Here is a 16,795-nt window from a genome sequence, read left to right as displayed (position 1 = left end):
GCTGAATAGCTGTTTTGCCTATATTATTCACTTTGCAGTTTGTGCTACCTTGCGGTATTGTTTTTATTTATTATGTGTATATATATATATGCATGTGTATATATTTACACACTATATATATCACATACATACACGTATACTCTGTTAAGATGGAAAATCTTGGCAACCTAGACAGTAGTCATTTAATAAAGACCTGTTATTGATGAAGGAGAGAATGGTGATCTCAAGTAATGGGAGGACAAACAGGACCACCTTCAACCAAGAGTTTCGTGGATAGTGAAGACCATAAGTGATACGGGGTGACATCATAGGATGAGAGAGGATTTGTTAAAGATGCTCCTTTCTCAGAATTAATTCGGTGTCTTCTTCCATGCTCACACATTGCTTCATCTGTCTGGGGACCCCAGGCAGCAAATAGTTAAAGGGAAGTGCAAAAGTCATGGGATTAGAGGAACAGGACTGATGAAAGTGACCAGGGTTCATGAAAGTGTCTAAAGATGGCTGGGCACGGTGGCTCATGCCTGTAATCCCAGCACTTTGGGAGGCTGAGGTGGGCGGATCACGAGCTCAGGAGATTGAGACCATCCTGGCTAACACGGCGAAACCCCGTCTCTACTAAAAATACAAAAAAATTAGCCGGGCGTGGTGGCGGGCCCCTGTAGTCCCAGCTACTCGTGAGGCTGAGGCAGGAGAATGGTATGAACCTGGGAGGCAGAGCTTGCAGTGAGCCGAGATCGCGCCACTGCACTCCAGCCTGGGCGACAGAGCAAGACTCCATCTCAAAAAAAGAAAAAGAAAAAGTGTCTAAAGAGTTTCAGCCTACCCCTGTTGCCCAAGACAGGGATGATACTGAAGGCAAGAAAGACAGGAAGGGAGAATGACTCATCAGGAAATCAGGCAAGCCTGGTTTGGGCACTTTGCTTGATCAATACCACTAGACATTGAGTGGATATATGGAAAGGGACCAGAGAGCTCTGTCAGACTTATCTTTCACCATTCCATCTGTCTCTGTTGCCATCCTTCCTTCTTTCCTTCAAAGGAAGGAGACTCCTTTCTCCTAAGACCTGTGCTCTGAAGTTCAGCCCTGCCTGCCTCCTCTCTCTCTTCTGTCTTTATTTTCTTTCTGGTGGATCTTTTTTTCCTCTCATGTCCATGCTTCAGTCTCTCCTTCTACCCTGTGCCCCTCTCTAGCTCCCAATCTCTACTTCTTTATAGCCAAGCTGCTTGAAAAGAATAATCCACATTTGCTTCTCTTCTTCTTCTTGCATTTTACTCCTAAACACAGCTCTATCTGGCATTTGCTCTCACCATTCCTCTGAACTTGCCTTTGCCAAAGTTACCAATAACTTCATATTTGCTAAACCCATTGGATGCTTTTCAGTTTTTAACTAACTGAATTCACTATAGCTTTTGACAGTGACAGTTTTTTTGTTTCTGTTTGTTTGTTTGTTTGTTTGTTTGAGACAGGTTCTCACTCTGTTGCCCAGGCTGCAGTGCAGTGGTGTGATCACAGTCCACTGCAGCCTCAATCTCCTGGACTCAAGCGATCCTCCCACCTTAGCTTCCCAAGCTGGGATTATAGGTGTGTGCCACTATGCCCAGCTAATATTTTTATTTTTGTAGAGATGAGGTCTCACCATGTTGCCCAGGCTAGTCTTGAACTCCTGGGCTCAAGTGATCCTCCAGCCTTGGCCTTCCAAAGTGCTCAGATTGTAGGTATTAGCCACTGCGCCTGGTCTGACACTGACAACTTTCTTCTTGAAACTTTCTTCTTCCTCAGTTGCCATATGCTATTCTTGATTTTTCTTCTACCTTCTGCCGCTCTGACCACTTCTCTTTTTCTCTGCAGGACACTGCTTCTTCCACTTGGCTCTGAAATGTTGCTAGTTCCCAAGGTCCTTAGCCCTCCCTCTTTTTTTTTTTTTTTTTTTTTCTGAAATGGAATTTTGCTCTTGTTGCCCAGGCTGGAGTGCAATGGCACAATTTCAGCTCACTGTAACCTCTGCCTCCCAGGTTCTAGTGATTCTCCTGCCTCAGCTTCCCAAGTAGCTGGGATTATGGGCATGTGCCACCATGCCTAGTTAATTTTGTAATTTTAGTAGAGATGGGGTTTCACTATGTTGGTCAGGGTGGTCTTGAACTCCTGACCTCTGGTGATCCACCTGCCTTGGCCTCCCAAAGTGCTGGGATTACAGGCATGAGCCACCTCAATGGTGGCTTCTTCTTCCTCTTCCTCCTCCTCCTCTTCCTCCTCCTCTTCTTTTTCTTCTTCTTCTTTTTTAACTTTTTCATCCTCCCTTGATTGATGTGGGATTTGGAGGTGATTTATAAAGCATGAACCCACTTGTTACATGGGGGCTCTTTTTACTGTATTATTACCTCCATCATATCTCTGAATTCACTCCCTGTTTTCAATTCATTCTCTATAATCCTGTTAGTGATCTTTCTGCAATTCCAGTTTGATCATACTCTTTGGTAGCTCTTCCGTGCCTTTGTTTACTCATTTAATGTCCTTTGAGTACCTGGAATATGATTTTCCCAAATGTCTTCACAGCTTACTCCCTACTAAAATAATAAGTTCCTTGACAGCAAGGACTTTTGACTATGTGCCAGGCACCAGAGATGTTTTGTTAAAACAAGCAAAAAGTCCTGCTCTCATGGAACTTACCTTCTAGTAGAGGAAAGCACCCAATAAACAATAAATATGTCGGGCACGGTGACTCATGCCTGTAATCCCAGCACTTTGGGAGACTGAGGTGGGCGAATCACTTGAGATCACTGGCCAACGTGGCGAAACCCCATCTCTAAAATACAAAAATTAGCTGGGCGTCGTGGTGCACGTTTGTAATCCCAGCTACTCAGGATGCTGAAGCAGGAGAATCACTTGAGCCCGGGAGACGGAGGCTGCAGTGAGCGGAGATCATACCACTGTACTCCAGCTTGGGTGACAGAGCGAGACTCTGTCTCAAAAACAAACAAACAAACAAAAAAAAAAAACAAAAAAAAAACAATAAATGTAATAACTGCAGAACTATACAGTATGTTAGAATGTGAGAATGCCATGGAGAAAAATTAGGCAGAGTGAGGAGCGTGCAGTGCAGGATGAGGGTGTTACAACATAATTGGAGTGGTCAGGGTAAGTATCATTGAGAAGGTGATATTTGAGCAAATACTTGAAGGTGAAGGAGGGACCCATGGAGAAAAGATAGTTCAGATAAGGGAAGAGTTGGTGCGTGCTGAGAGAGGAACGTGCCTACTCATGTTTGAGCAACAGTGAGGAGGCCACTGTGACAAAATCAGAATGAACTAGGGGGAGAGGAGTAGGAGGTGCCTTCAGGATAAAACTCCATATGTCTTAAAGTGATATATATAATCTCATATGTATATATGGTTTCCCATGACCCTGCCTCTGTCAGCCCAGTCAACCTCATTTCTTGCACTGCCCCATCCAAACCCAAGCATGCACACCGGGTTTCAGCCTTCTTTTATGATTATACAAGCTACTACTTATTCTGCTTCGGACACCCTGCCCATTCTTCTTTGTCTAATGAATTCCAACCCATTCTTCAAAGCTCAGTTTAGACATCAACTTCTTTAGGAATCCTCCATTCATCAAGTCTTCATTAGGTGTCCCTCTGGGTGCTACCCATGGTACTCCATGATGACCTCTATCAAGTCTTTAACATTCTGCATTTCAATTTTCTACTCACTTGTCTGATTCAGCCCTCTGTTCTCACTGTTCCCCTCCTTTTCCACACTGGGAACTCTTAAGGACAAGGGACCTTGTCCTGTTTCGGCATCCTTAATACTGGGCCAGTGTCTGAAACTTAATATGATTTAATAAATGTTTAATAGTGAATAAATGGCCAAGATTCATGTTTCATTTCTAAGAAACTGATCATTAGGACAGATGACTGGAGAAATTTATTGTTCATTTCAGACAGATCATTTTTGTCTTCCGCTTTTCTTTTTTAAAAGGGCCTCATTCCTAAAACACAGAATCTGTAGTGCCATCTAGTGGAAACAGCTCAATAAAAATGCTATACTATGAATAAAACTCAGTTTCCTTCTGTTCTATTTTATTTATTTTGAACCAAGATGGACAGAGAAGGGAGGACTAGGTTGCACAGACTCCAGTGCACACTGCAGGCTGGGCATTTTTATTTTTATCTAAAAGTTCACTGTACCTGAGAGGACTGTAGTTGTGAGATCTAACAGGTTTAAATAGTCCCTTATCACTGACATTTTGTGAAAACGGCCAACTCTTCAACTTTGAGAAGGTAAGAAGGAAACAGCTAGAATAATGTGAGTTTTGGAACTCTCCTTGTGTAACTGCTTGTAGGTCAAACTAGAAGTACACAAGATATCAGTTCCATTATTAACAGCTATCCTTTTAGAAAAAAATTCTTTACTGTTATATCTAAGACAGACTCCTTAGCTCTTCTCAGTTGACTCCTAGTTGTCTCATCAATTGTTTGTCATGACCCCAAACTATAGTTGATATAGTCAGGACAGGAAGCTGCACCCAGTCTTAGTTGGTCTGGTATAAATATAAGTGGTTCTTAGACTATTTACACTTTATTCATCTATTTCTCTGAACTCCCATTTTTATGTTTATTACATAATAGAGCTCAATATTAATGTTGTTTGAAATACATGTTTTAAAAATTACCTGCTGCATTCTGTTAATGTATTTTATTTTTAAAATGTGGATAACTGTGTTGTGATTATATTATTTTTACATAAATTTATCTTCCATATAAAATATTCATAAGTCAAATGAGTAACAATAGTAAGAAAATGGCACATTTTAGAGACTGAATTTTGTGCTGCATTTGGCAATAATGCTTGTGATTAAAATTAGTACAGTGCTGATGCTGCTGTGTTAGAGAATTGATCATAAAAGGCTCTTGATAATATTGCATTATAATTTAACACTTTTTTCCTTTTAGGATTCTTTCATTACTTGTACTTATTAAACATGTCAACTTTAAAGATTGATTTTGAATGGAAAGTTTTGGTTTAGAAGGGGCCCTTTATTTGGAATAAGTTTGCCCCAGTTATCTTGCTCTCTGTCAGAATGCTAAGTCAATGAGGGCAATCTGTTGAGTTTTCTGTATATCCTCAGTGTCTAGTTGCAAGTCTGACTCATAGTTGGAGCTCAGTAAATATTTATTAAATGAATATATGAGGAAATTGAGGTGCAGCAAGGTAAAGACACTGATTGAAGGTCACATATGGCAAGGTAAAGACACTGATTGAAGGTCACATATGACATTACTGGCAGAATTAGGGCAAGAATCCATGTCTTCTGACTCCCACTCCATTGAGTGGTTAAATATAACACCTTGTCTTGAATCAGTACTGCTTTTAGATTCAGATGCCTGTGGCACTTGCCCTGGACCCTTTGCTTTCAAAGAGCCCACCCTGGCCCTTCTCCAGCCACACCTCTTCCCATGGGCCAAGGAATCCCAAGAGTACATCTCTCCCCTCACCACCCCATCCTCACCTCCTTCAGACTAGGTTCCAGCCACCTACAAGCCCGAAATTCTCTGACAAATAGCCAGAAGCCCACTCCCGGGCCCATGCAGTTGTGGACTGCGAGCGTAAGTGTACACACACTTAGGCCTCAGGAGTGGTCAAAGGACAGCTTTTGGGGGTGGTGGAACTTGATCAAGCCTGTTGGAGTGTCCACACACATATGCAAGGGCCTCTGGTAGGATGGAGAAAGATGAGAACAGGCTGTGAGCTGGGTGCCCCTGTTTGTCCTCTTGCTAATGGCCACTCAAATATTAGGGGTAGGCCTGCCTCCTATATTAAATCTAGTTTCTCCACATATTTAATATCATTTAAACCAGCACTAAATGAATGCCAGTATTATGCCAGACACTGTGCTGGATATTTTCAAATGCATTACCTCATTTAAATGTTATTCTTCCATAAGAATGCTCAGAAGTAACTTACCCGACTTACCTAAGGGCAAGCAACTGGTAAGTTAAATGCATAACCCGTATCCTCAGGAAGTAAGCGCAGCACCAAAATACGGGTGTGTGTGTGTGTGTGTGTGTGTGTGTGTGTGTGTATACATACATATATATATATACACATACTTTTTCTTGAGTAAATAATGTGTCTGATAAAAACATGCAAACAATTTACAAGAATATAAGTCAATAGTAAATCTCCCATGCTAGGCCTCGAGTCAGAGACAGCCAGTTAATAATTTTTTTAAATTAAAAAATCCACATATTTTAAAATTTATCATCAATAATTTTTAAACTTTTTTATTCGGGAAACTTCAGATATATGATATATACAAGCATAGGGAAAAGTATAATTAATCCCTAAGTACCCCTCACTCAACTTCACCAGTTACAGCATTATGTCACTCTTGTTTAATATACTTCCCCAACTTTTATTATGTTTTCTCTGCTGGGGGTTTTTAAAGGAAATACCAGATATCATGTCATATTATTAAATTATATTAAAATATTAGATGCTTAATTTATAAAGGTTTTGATGTAAAGATGGAAAATATTTTGAATTTTCCATGAAGACCTCTTAATTTAAAAAATGCCACATAAGATTGTATATACCATATAACATTTTACCAATGTTATTTAAATTTATTTATTTATTTATTTAGAGATGGAGTCTCGGTCTGTTGCCCAGGCTGGAGTGCAGTGGCACAATCTTGGCTGACTGCAACCTCTGCCGAGTTCAAGCAATTCTCCTGTCTCAGCCCCCTGAGTAGCTGGGACTACAGGCACACACCACCACACCTGGCTAATTTTTGCATTTTTAGTAGAGACAGGGTTTTGCCATGTTGGTCAGGCTGGTCTCAAATTTCTGACCTCAGGTGATCCACCTGCCTCAGCCTCCCAAAGTGCTGGGATTACAGGCATGAGCCATCATGCCCAGCCCTGATTTTTAAATATTCAATATTTCCTCCTTTGTTCCAAAGGACTCAGGTGAGAGTCAGGCAATACATAATAATTTTGTGACTATAAATTCAATGTGTGCATTCCACCTCATGCCATGCAGTTTTCTTTGCAGGATTCTGTGAGACTGAGTCTCTTTTTATTTTATAGTCCATCCACTTTTTATCATCCTTTCTCTTCTTTTGGAAGAGCTGTTGAAAATGGTAAGCAAATAAATGCCTTTTTTTCTCACTTCTCTGAGAGATAAAACCTGAAAATGATGAATATATAAGGGCAAACTATGATTTAACGTAGTGCCTTTTCTAATTCAGATGACAACTAACTTTTCTGAGCTGAAGTGTGCCCACACCCTGATGATAATATTTAGAGGATGAGTAGGTTATAATGTATCATGGCATGCAGAGAAGCCTGCACATGAGTTCCAGGAATGTTGCTAGGAAATATAAATAAATAATGTTCCTAGATGCAAGGAAATAGAAATAATTCCACCAACTGGGGCAAAGCCTAGGTATTTATTTCTATATTGACAGCAACTATTTTTTCTTAAGTACCTATTTTCTAGATGGCATTTAAATCTGCACTGCATTTTAATACATTTTTCACTTTTTTGCATAGTGTTCAGGACCTGAAAGCTCCTTCTCCTATTATTAATGAGGAGTATATGATGTCTTCAGGAAATTCTGATGTAATAAAGCCCTTCTATTATTCAGTGTTCCATGTCCCTCTTTTAGACAGAATCCCATCAAGAAAATCTTTGGAACAGTGCTGTCTGGAGCACTGGACTGGGGAGGGCCAGGTGAATCTCTGTGTTTGAGGAGCTGAGAGGCAGCAATCTGGGTGGAAAGAAGGTTCAGAGACTTGTTTGGAAGCTGCCTTTGCAGGGTAAAGCACTGTTTCGTATATGCGTCTAGTGTGGTCTGGAGCAATGCTGATAGAGATTGGGAGGTAGGAAGAGTTGAGGTGGGTAAAGTCCCTCCAAGCCACCTTTGGTACTGCCATTGCTCTAGACCTGTGTTGTCCGACATGAGCACTTGAAATGTAGTTGGTCCAAATTAAGATGATGCTGTAAGTGGAAAATGCACACTGGTTTTGGAAGATTCATTATGGAAAAAAAGAATATAAAATATCTTGTTAATAATGTTTTATATTAATTGTATGTTGAAATAATAATTTTTTTTATTTTTACAGTTTTTAAGGTATATACTTTTTTACAGCAGTTTTAGGTTCACAGCAAAATCATGCAGTTTTTTGTTAGAAAATTTACAATTTATCTTACTTTACATTTATATAAGTGATGACTATATTAATATTCTTTCTAAAAACTAATTGTAATAGGAGTTCATTCTATTATAATCTGATTTATTCCTTCTTTATGTTAGATCTGTTTATCTCATACATTCTTTTTTTTTTTTTTTGAGACGGAGTCTTGCTCTGTCGCCCAGGCTGGAGTGCAGTGGCCGGATCTCAGCTCACTGCAAGCTCCGCCTCCTGGGTTCACGCCATTCTCCTGCCTCAGCCTCCCGAGTAGCTGGGACTACAGGCGCCCGCCACTTCGCCCGGCTAGTTTTTTGTATTTTTTAGTAGAGACGGGGTTTCACCGTGTTAGCCAGGATGGTCTCGATCTTCTGACCTCGTGATCCGCCCGTCTCGGCCTCCCAAAGTGCTGGGATTACAGGCTTGAGCCACCGCGCCCGGCCTTATCTCATACATTCTAAATGGGAGCAATATTGCTCCTAAATGGACAGAACTTGGTTCTTGGATTGTTAAAAAATCCTACTCTTTTAAAAAATGTTTTGTTTTAGATGGGGGGTTACTCTGTCACTCAGGCTGGAATGCAGTGGCACAATCATAGCTCATTGCAACCCTGAACTCCTGGGCTTAAGCAATTCTCCTGCCTCAGCCTCCCAAGTAGCTGGGACTACAGGTGCACGCCACTATCCCTGGCTCTTTCTCTTTCAGCATACAAAGCACAGATACACATGTAGTACAAAACCAGAGATAGATAGATGATTGATTGATGATAGATAGATAGATAGATAGATAGATAGATAGATAGATAGTTTCCTGAGGGGTGATTAGGAAAAAAAAGGTCTAAAATTGTTCCTTATGGGGTAGGTCATGAAAGGCTGACAAACACTGGTTTATCTACACTCAATATTCTTAGAGTGTGTGCACGTAACAATGCAACTTTTTAATGAACTATCAATCTCCAAAGCTTCCTAAGGAGGGAGAAAAGTATAAAATAGATGAAAGATATAGAAAGATTTACATTTACAGATTAGGAGGAAGGAAGTATCTGAGGAATGTTAAAAATCTCTACCACTGGCCAGGCGCGGTGGCTCACGCCTGTAATCCCAGCACTTTGGGAGGCTGAGGTGGGTAGATCACCTGAGGTCAGGAGGTTGAGACCAGCCTGGCCAACATGGTGAAACCCTGTCTCTACTAATAACACAAAAATTAGCCGGGTGTGGTGGCATGCACCTGTAATCCCAGATACTTGGGAGGGTGAGGCAGGAGAATTGCTTGAACCCAGGAGGCGGAGGTTGCAGTGAGCTGAGATCGTGCTATTGCACTCCAGACTGGGCAACAAGAGTGAAACTCCGTCTCAAAAAAAAACGAAAAACAAAACAAAACAAAAAAAGCAAAAAGGAAATCTCTACCACCAACTAATCACCAAATGTTAACCTTTTTGCCAAATTCATTCCTCTCTCTCTCTCTCTCTCTCTCTCTCTCTCTGTGTGTGTGTGTGTGTGTATTATCTAGGTGAAGTGAACATAGATATTCATTGCATTTATTTTTTCAAATGTTTTCTAGGTGTGAAATTTTTCCAAATAAAAGTTGGGGAAAGGCTGAGCACCGTGGCTCATGCCTGTAATCCCAGCACTTTGGGAGGCTGAGGCAGGCAGATCACAAGGTCAGGAATTTGAGACCAGCCTGGTCAACATGGTGAAACCCCATCTCTACTAAAAATGCAAAAATCAGGTGAGCGTGGTGGCAGGCGCCTGTAATCCCAGCTACTTGGGAGGCTGAGGTGGGAGAATCGCTTGAACCCGGGAGGTGGAGGTTGCAGTGAGCCGAGATCGCACCACTGCACTCCAGCCTGGGCAACAGAGGAAGACTCCATCTCAAAAAAAAAAAAAAAAAAAAAAAAAAAAATTAGGGAAAATGCCATACTTCCCCACACCCTGTCTCTACCCATTCCTGTACTCCAGTTCTATACTGGGTCCTATGGAACCACAGTTTCTTGGTAACATGTTTTCTCTCACCTCTGGATGTTTGCATATATTTCTCCCTCTGCAGGGGACATACTGTCTGGCTTCCCACTTCGTCCTTCACATGCAGCCTTTGCCTAGATAACTCCCAAGGGTCTTTTAAAGTTTCACTTCCTCCAGGAAGCCTTTCATGATCACCTAACCCCACTAAAGTGTACACTAAGACTCTCATATATATTTCCTTTATTGTAATTGTTCTTATTATTGTCCTTGTCATACAATATTATACATGTACATTAAACTTGTCTGTTTTCACTGCACTATGAGTTCCTTAAAAGCAAGGATTATGATTTATTTTATTCATTCTTTGTCCTCTGCAACTATGACAGGGCCTCTCACAATATTTATTAAAGTAATAATTAATTTTTCAATAAAATGCATAGTTGCTTATATAATCCCATTCAAAAGGAAGAAAAAAACAAGAAAAAGGGGGGGGGGGAAAGAAACTTTGATGTTTTATTTGGTTTGTAAAGCTTTACTGATGACAACAGCATAATTTCAGGTTAGACTTTTATAAAATATTGAAAATAGCTCCCAGATCCCCATTATTAGAAACTCTGGGTGAAATATCCCTGACAGTCCTAGAAAAAATTGGTTGGTTGTTTCTCTCAGCGACAACCGAGCTGTTTCTGCCTCTATCTTACTCTGCAGGAGCTGCGGTGGGAGGCGGGAAGTCGGGGAGAGTGGGGAGGATACAAAGATGAAAAGTAAGGGAATTGTTTTTCAGGAATTTGGAGTTTAGCGAGAGATACAGATTCATGAGTAATACCAACAGTTCTACCTTACATTTCTATCATTTTTTTTTTTTTTGCAGTTTACAGTGCAATTTCCCATCATTTATTCCTCAAAAAGTCCTTTAAAGTAGGCATTATTAGCCCCATTTTAAGGGTGATTTTAACATAAGCCAGGATGTGCTATGAAAGTAAGACGTTCTTTTTGTTTGGTTGTTTTCTAGAGTCCAGACATTTCCCCCGTATCTAGAATCCATCATTTAAAATCTACCACTCCTTACCATATTCTGCACCTTTCCTATTGTATAAAAGTGTGTAGGTATAACCCAGGCTGCAACTTCAGCCTTCAACAGCAGGAACTATTGTCTAATGAAAGTTGTACTCCAGATGGAAAATTTCTCAAGTGAAATGGATGGGATTGGTAAATCCATTGTTTTCTAAATTAGCAAATATTTGGGTATGTAATAATATACATTTATTCAAGACAAAGGCTATGATCACAGCTTTTCAAAATACGTGTGCAAATGGATGAGGACTAAAGCATACACATTCTGATCATTATTAAGGAGGTGGATTTAGGAGTAATTATTTTCTCTATAAATTAAAAATCATCAATAATTTTTAGCATATGTACATACCCAAGTTTTGCACATTAATTAAAGAAAGCTGAGAATCACCTATTTTCAGTCCTAAAGGATTCTTTATTTAACCCACTAGTTGAGTAGCCATTTTCTCTCTGTCTTCCTAGCTCCAATCAAGACAATCTTCCCACCTTCTCTCAAGAACATGCAGAGGACTTTGCCAGAATTATTGGATCAAACCACCGCACCATGACACATTGACCTGGGAAAGAATTGTTTGTCTATTTCTCAACTTGATCACTCTTCTGTTTTGAACCTGCAGGCATAATGAATGCTTGCTCTCCCCTTCCTGATTACTTGTATTTGTATTAAAGGGGTGGTTCTTGGGCCAGGGGTGGTGGCTCACGCCTGTAATCCCAGCACTTTGGGAGGCTGAGGTGGGCAGATCACCTGAGGTTGGGAGTTTGAGACCAGCCTGGCCAACATGGTGAAACCCTCATCTCTACTAAAAATACAAAAAATTAGCCAGGTGTGGCAGTGGATGCCTGTAATCCCAGCTACTCGGGAGACTGAGGCAGGAGAGTCACTTGAACCCGGGAGGCAGAGGTCGCGGTGAGCTGAGATCACGCCATTGCACTCCAGCCTAGGCAACAAGAGCGAAACTCCGTCTCAAAGAAAAAAAGGGGGTGGGAGGGGTGGTTCTTGGATCACAAATTGAAAGTCTGAGGTCAGGAAGACTAGTCGAGAGTCTGGGGCAATTGTTCACTTGAGCGCTAATGCAAATCTGAGCAGAGTCCTGCAGGCCTCTTCTTCCCATATGTGGCAGGGAGCTGGCACCCTGCACATGTGGCCACACCCAAGTGCTCACCCTTTGTGTTGCAGTTTCAGTTGATCAATAGTTCAATGACATTTGTATGTAGGGAGGATTGCCTGACCGTCCTAATGGCTGTTAGGGAGGTCTGATTATTCCTTTTCTTTATCTGAGCAGATATACATCTGAAAGGCCCTGGAAGTCCTTGGAAGCACAACCTAATAACAGCTCCTGAGATTTGGGGGTTCCCGTTTCCAACAGGGCTATTTCTTCAACTGGAGGCTTGCATAGCATCATGGTTGCCTACTTTTCCTGCAAATATAATATAGACCATTACTGTGGGGAAGGGTCACTCTCTACTGGAACACTTGAACCTGATGAGTCTAGTATAGCTATGCCCAGCCTAAGTGCTATAAGGGCCCAGAGGATTACCCTGCTCCTTGAAATTTGATAGTGTTTCCCCAGAAAAGCCCTCTTTTATGTTTATACTACGTAGCTCTAGAAGTAAATGTGTCTGTATCCCTTTTGCCTGACTGGGCAGCACACACGTGTTTTCAGTCTTCAAGGACTACAAAAAGTTAAGAGTGAAGGAAAGAAAACACACACACACACACACACACACACACACACACACACACACACACACACACACACACATATACCGGTTTCTATCCTGAGAGCCCCAGGACAGAAAAGATTGTAATCTTCCTCTAGCCTAAAAACATCCTTAGCACTCAGCAATTTAGTTTAGTTATATGGAGACAAACTGCTCCTTTATCACTCAATTCTCTTCCTTTGAAGATTGGACCCACACTGGTTTATTTTTTATCTTTTCATGATCTATGGTCTTTTGTAACATTTAAAATAGTAACCTGTGGTTTGGGGAGGCCATTAGCCAATTCTCTTCCCTTAACAGCATCTACCTGCTGAGCCATTGTGCTCTAGTTTTTAAGTGTCCTCTGACCTGGTTTGCTATCAGTAGCTATTTGGATAAGACTTTCTGTTGTGTCCCAGCTGTTCAAGCATTAAACCTCTATTCTTGGTTAAATGGAGAGAAAAAAGCAAAGTTCATATCTTTCCTTTTGTGGTTCCTTGATATTCATTTGCTCTGACCACCACATGTACTTAATAATAGCTAATTTTTATTAGTTCCTTCATATATGCCCATGTTATGGACAGAATTGTGCCCCTCCCACCCCATATTTATATGTTAAATTCCTGACCTCCAGGATACCTCAGAATGTGACTCTATTTGAAGAATCAGCCTTTAAAAAGGCAATTAGGGTCAAATGAGGTCATTTGGGTGGGCCCAAATCCAGTATGATGGGTGTCCTCATAAGAAGAGGGAGAACTCCATGTGCCCTCCCCTCCCATCCTCCTTCCGCCATCTCTCCATGCTGCCATAATGGAATGCATGAATGCCCTGGCTGATGCTCTCAAGAACATAAACACTGGAAGAGGAGGCAAACACCAGATTCTTACTAGGCTATGCTCCAAAGTCATCATTGGGTTTCTAACTGTGATGATGAAGCATGGTTACATTGGCAAATTTGAAATCACTGATGATCACAGAGCTGGGAAAACTGTTGTGAATCTCACAGGCAAGTTAAACAAGCGTGGAGTGATAAGGCCCAGATTTAATGTGCAACTCAAAGATCTAGAAAAATGGGAGACAAATCTGCTCCCATCCCTCCAGTTTGGTGTCATTGTACTGACAATCTAAGCTGGCATCACGGACCACAAAGAAGTAAGACAAAAACACACAGGAGGGAAAATCCTGGGATTCTTTTTCTAAGAATGTGATACATACTTGCAAATAAAATGCCTCAGTGGAAAAAAATAAAAAGAAAAGGGAGCGCCATCAGGAGTGCACACACACAGAGAAAACGCTGTGAGTACACAGCAAGAAGGCAGCTGTCTACCAGACAAAGAGAGAGGCCTCAGCAGAAGCCAAATCTGCTGACACCTGATCCTAGACTTCCAGGCTTCAGAACTATGAGAAATAAATGTCTACTGTTTAAGCCACACAATTTGTGGTATTTTGTTATGGTAGCCCTAGCAGACTAACACAGGCAGGCAATGTAATAACTGCCTTTTATGAATTATCTCATTTAATTGTCGGTACTATTTAGACAGGCACTCCCAATATAAATTTTGCCCACAGCAGGAACTCTGTTGAGAGTATGCTCAGGCTTGACCCTGAAAGTAGGTAAGTAGAATGCTCCGGCTCATAAATGGATGAGGTGGGGAGAGAAGTTGAATGGACACAAGAATTCTCTGACACTTGTGTATCTTTATCGAGATTGTATCTAGCTGTTTGCTCCTTGTTCATTAAAGGAGAATGGTAATACCCTAATTTACACCAGGAAGACTTCTTACAAGGGTTTGTTTATTTATTAAACTGATAAGCCCTTTCTGATTATTCACTAACAATTTCAAATTTTTTCCTCTATTTTGTTCTTTCTTACCCATCTCCATGGAATGGCTGGGTGAATGTATGTGCACATAACATTTTCCTTTCTGTATATGCTGGCTAAAACTGTAGGTCTCAAAGGTTATCAAAAGTTCAGAAACAGATACAAGTATATGTAAGAAAAACATACATAATAAAATATTTTTAAAAGTCAGTGGGGGTAAGGATAAATTAATTAACAAATGGTATTATAAAATCACTTGAAAAAATAATAGTTAATTCATCTCATCGAATATACAAAACATTAATTTCAGATTGGATTACATATTTAAATGTTAATAAAACATGGAAGCATTAAAACATAAAGATTACTTTTTTGTATAATCGAGGGCTGCAGAAGGCATAAGTACTAAAGGAAGTACTTAACTATAAAGAAAGAAACCAAAATAGAAAATATTGGTAGATTTGACTCTATAAAAGCAGTGTGGTGGGTCATGGCAAAGAGGCTAGAACTATATGTCATCTATTCTCAACATTAGTGTACTCAGGAGGATTTAATAATTAAATCTGTTCTTTCCAGGTATACTTAAGGCCAACAAGAAGGAACACATAATCTGGTCTCAGGAAACATTTTGCATCATCTGGTAAAGACTTCTGCCTCATCAGATTACAGACTACAGGTGAAGCCTTGAAGAGAGCTCCAAGGAGCTGCATGGGCACAAGGCAGTGTCCTCACAGTGAGCTAGGAAGAGGCTTGCACTGTCACTGCCAGCCACTTTGTGCATCAGGGAAGGCCTGAGCGTAATACTTGAGCAGCCATTGCTGTCTCCTCCAGGGAGAGGAATCATCCTCCTCACAGACGGCTGAAGATCTTATGAAGCTGAACCTCCCAACAAATCCTCATACTTTGATACAAATAAGAATATGATCGTCAATATTCATGCAATGTTTTAAACCTTATGTAGCAATTTTGCACATTCTTGTACTCTTTCAGAAATAGTGTGGGTTGTGATGATAGATTTAGGTTTGAATTCTGGTTAACCATTTGGCTATGTGATCCTGGGTGACTTACTTAACCTCTCAGAACTTATTTTCTCCTCTATAAAATGGTGATGGTGATGGTGCTAGGGTCAAAATGATACCACCTTATGGGATAAGGATTGGATGACAGAAATACCTAGTTTGACCCATAGGAGGCACTCCATTTCCTTCCCTTCTATAAAAGTGGTTAGTTGCATCAGTAGACCTCAGATTTCCACAATAGTTACATGTTTATATAGTGATGTGTTCTCTTCAAACGTGTTTCATGTTACATGGTGATTTTTTAAAAAAGATAGGGTCTCACTCTGTCACCTAGGCTGAAGTACAGTAGTGTGATCCTAGCTCACTGCAGCCTTGAACTCCTGGGTTTAAATATCTTACCGCCTTAGCCTCCTGAGTAGCTGGGACTACAGGTGCATGCCACCACACTTGGTTAATTAAAAAAAATTTTTTTTGCAAGCACAGGGTCTTGCTATGTTGCCCAGTCCGGTCTTGAACTCCTGGCCTCAAGTGATCCTCCTGGCTTGGCATCCCAATGCACTGGGATTACAGGCATAAGCCACCACACCTGGCCTCACAGTGATTCTTAACTCAGCAATGTGGCATGGAGGCGTTAATATCTGTATTGCTAAAAAGCACCCCTGAGCCTCCTGAGAATTGTCAGTCTATAGTATATGATACCCCAAGTATCTCTCATGAGTTTGATATTTTTGTGATACCTTATTCTTCACTCTTAGTAGCTTTATTTCAATAAAGTAAGGCTTTGCTTACATGGGAAGGCAGTGCATTAAGCTAATGAAAATTGTAGTTGATAAACTACCTTCTCATATATAGCTGGATGCCAGGGAGTATTTTTGTTGGGGGTGGTGCTGGAGGGAGTTTTGATGGAAATAATAGTAGAAAGATGGAGAGTACACAAGACCTAGAGGAGGGATGATTGAACCATAAGGAAAAACAGATAAAAGGGAAGGTGAGAGGAATTAAGACAATGATCATTTTTCTCAT

General features: G+C 40.8%; 1 long non-coding RNA gene across 2 annotated transcripts; it reads left to right on the top strand.

The window, feature by feature from the left end:
* The first annotated feature begins 7,330 nt into the window (after nucleotides 1-7,330).
* On the top strand, nucleotides 7,331-15,706 carry LOC105479102 (uncharacterized). 2 transcript variants are annotated; one of them, XR_985689.2, is made up of 4 exons: nucleotides 7,331-7,823; nucleotides 9,756-9,923; nucleotides 11,693-11,800; nucleotides 15,330-15,706. It is a non-coding gene; the product is annotated as an uncharacterized lncRNA (long non-coding RNA). The 2 variants fall into 2 exon arrangements; XR_011623187.1 differs by lacking the exon at nucleotides 11,693-11,800 and having other exon boundaries at nucleotides 7,335-7,823; nucleotides 15,330-15,699.
* The last annotated feature ends 1,089 nt before the right edge of the window (nucleotides 15,707-16,795 follow it).

The sequence above is a fragment of the Macaca nemestrina genome, chromosome 1 (assembly GCF_043159975.1).
Source record: "Macaca nemestrina isolate mMacNem1 chromosome 1, mMacNem.hap1, whole genome shotgun sequence".
Classification (NCBI taxonomy): Eukaryota; Metazoa; Chordata; class Mammalia; order Primates; family Cercopithecidae; genus Macaca; species Macaca nemestrina.
This window is presented reverse-complemented; position numbering and strand designations above follow the sequence as displayed.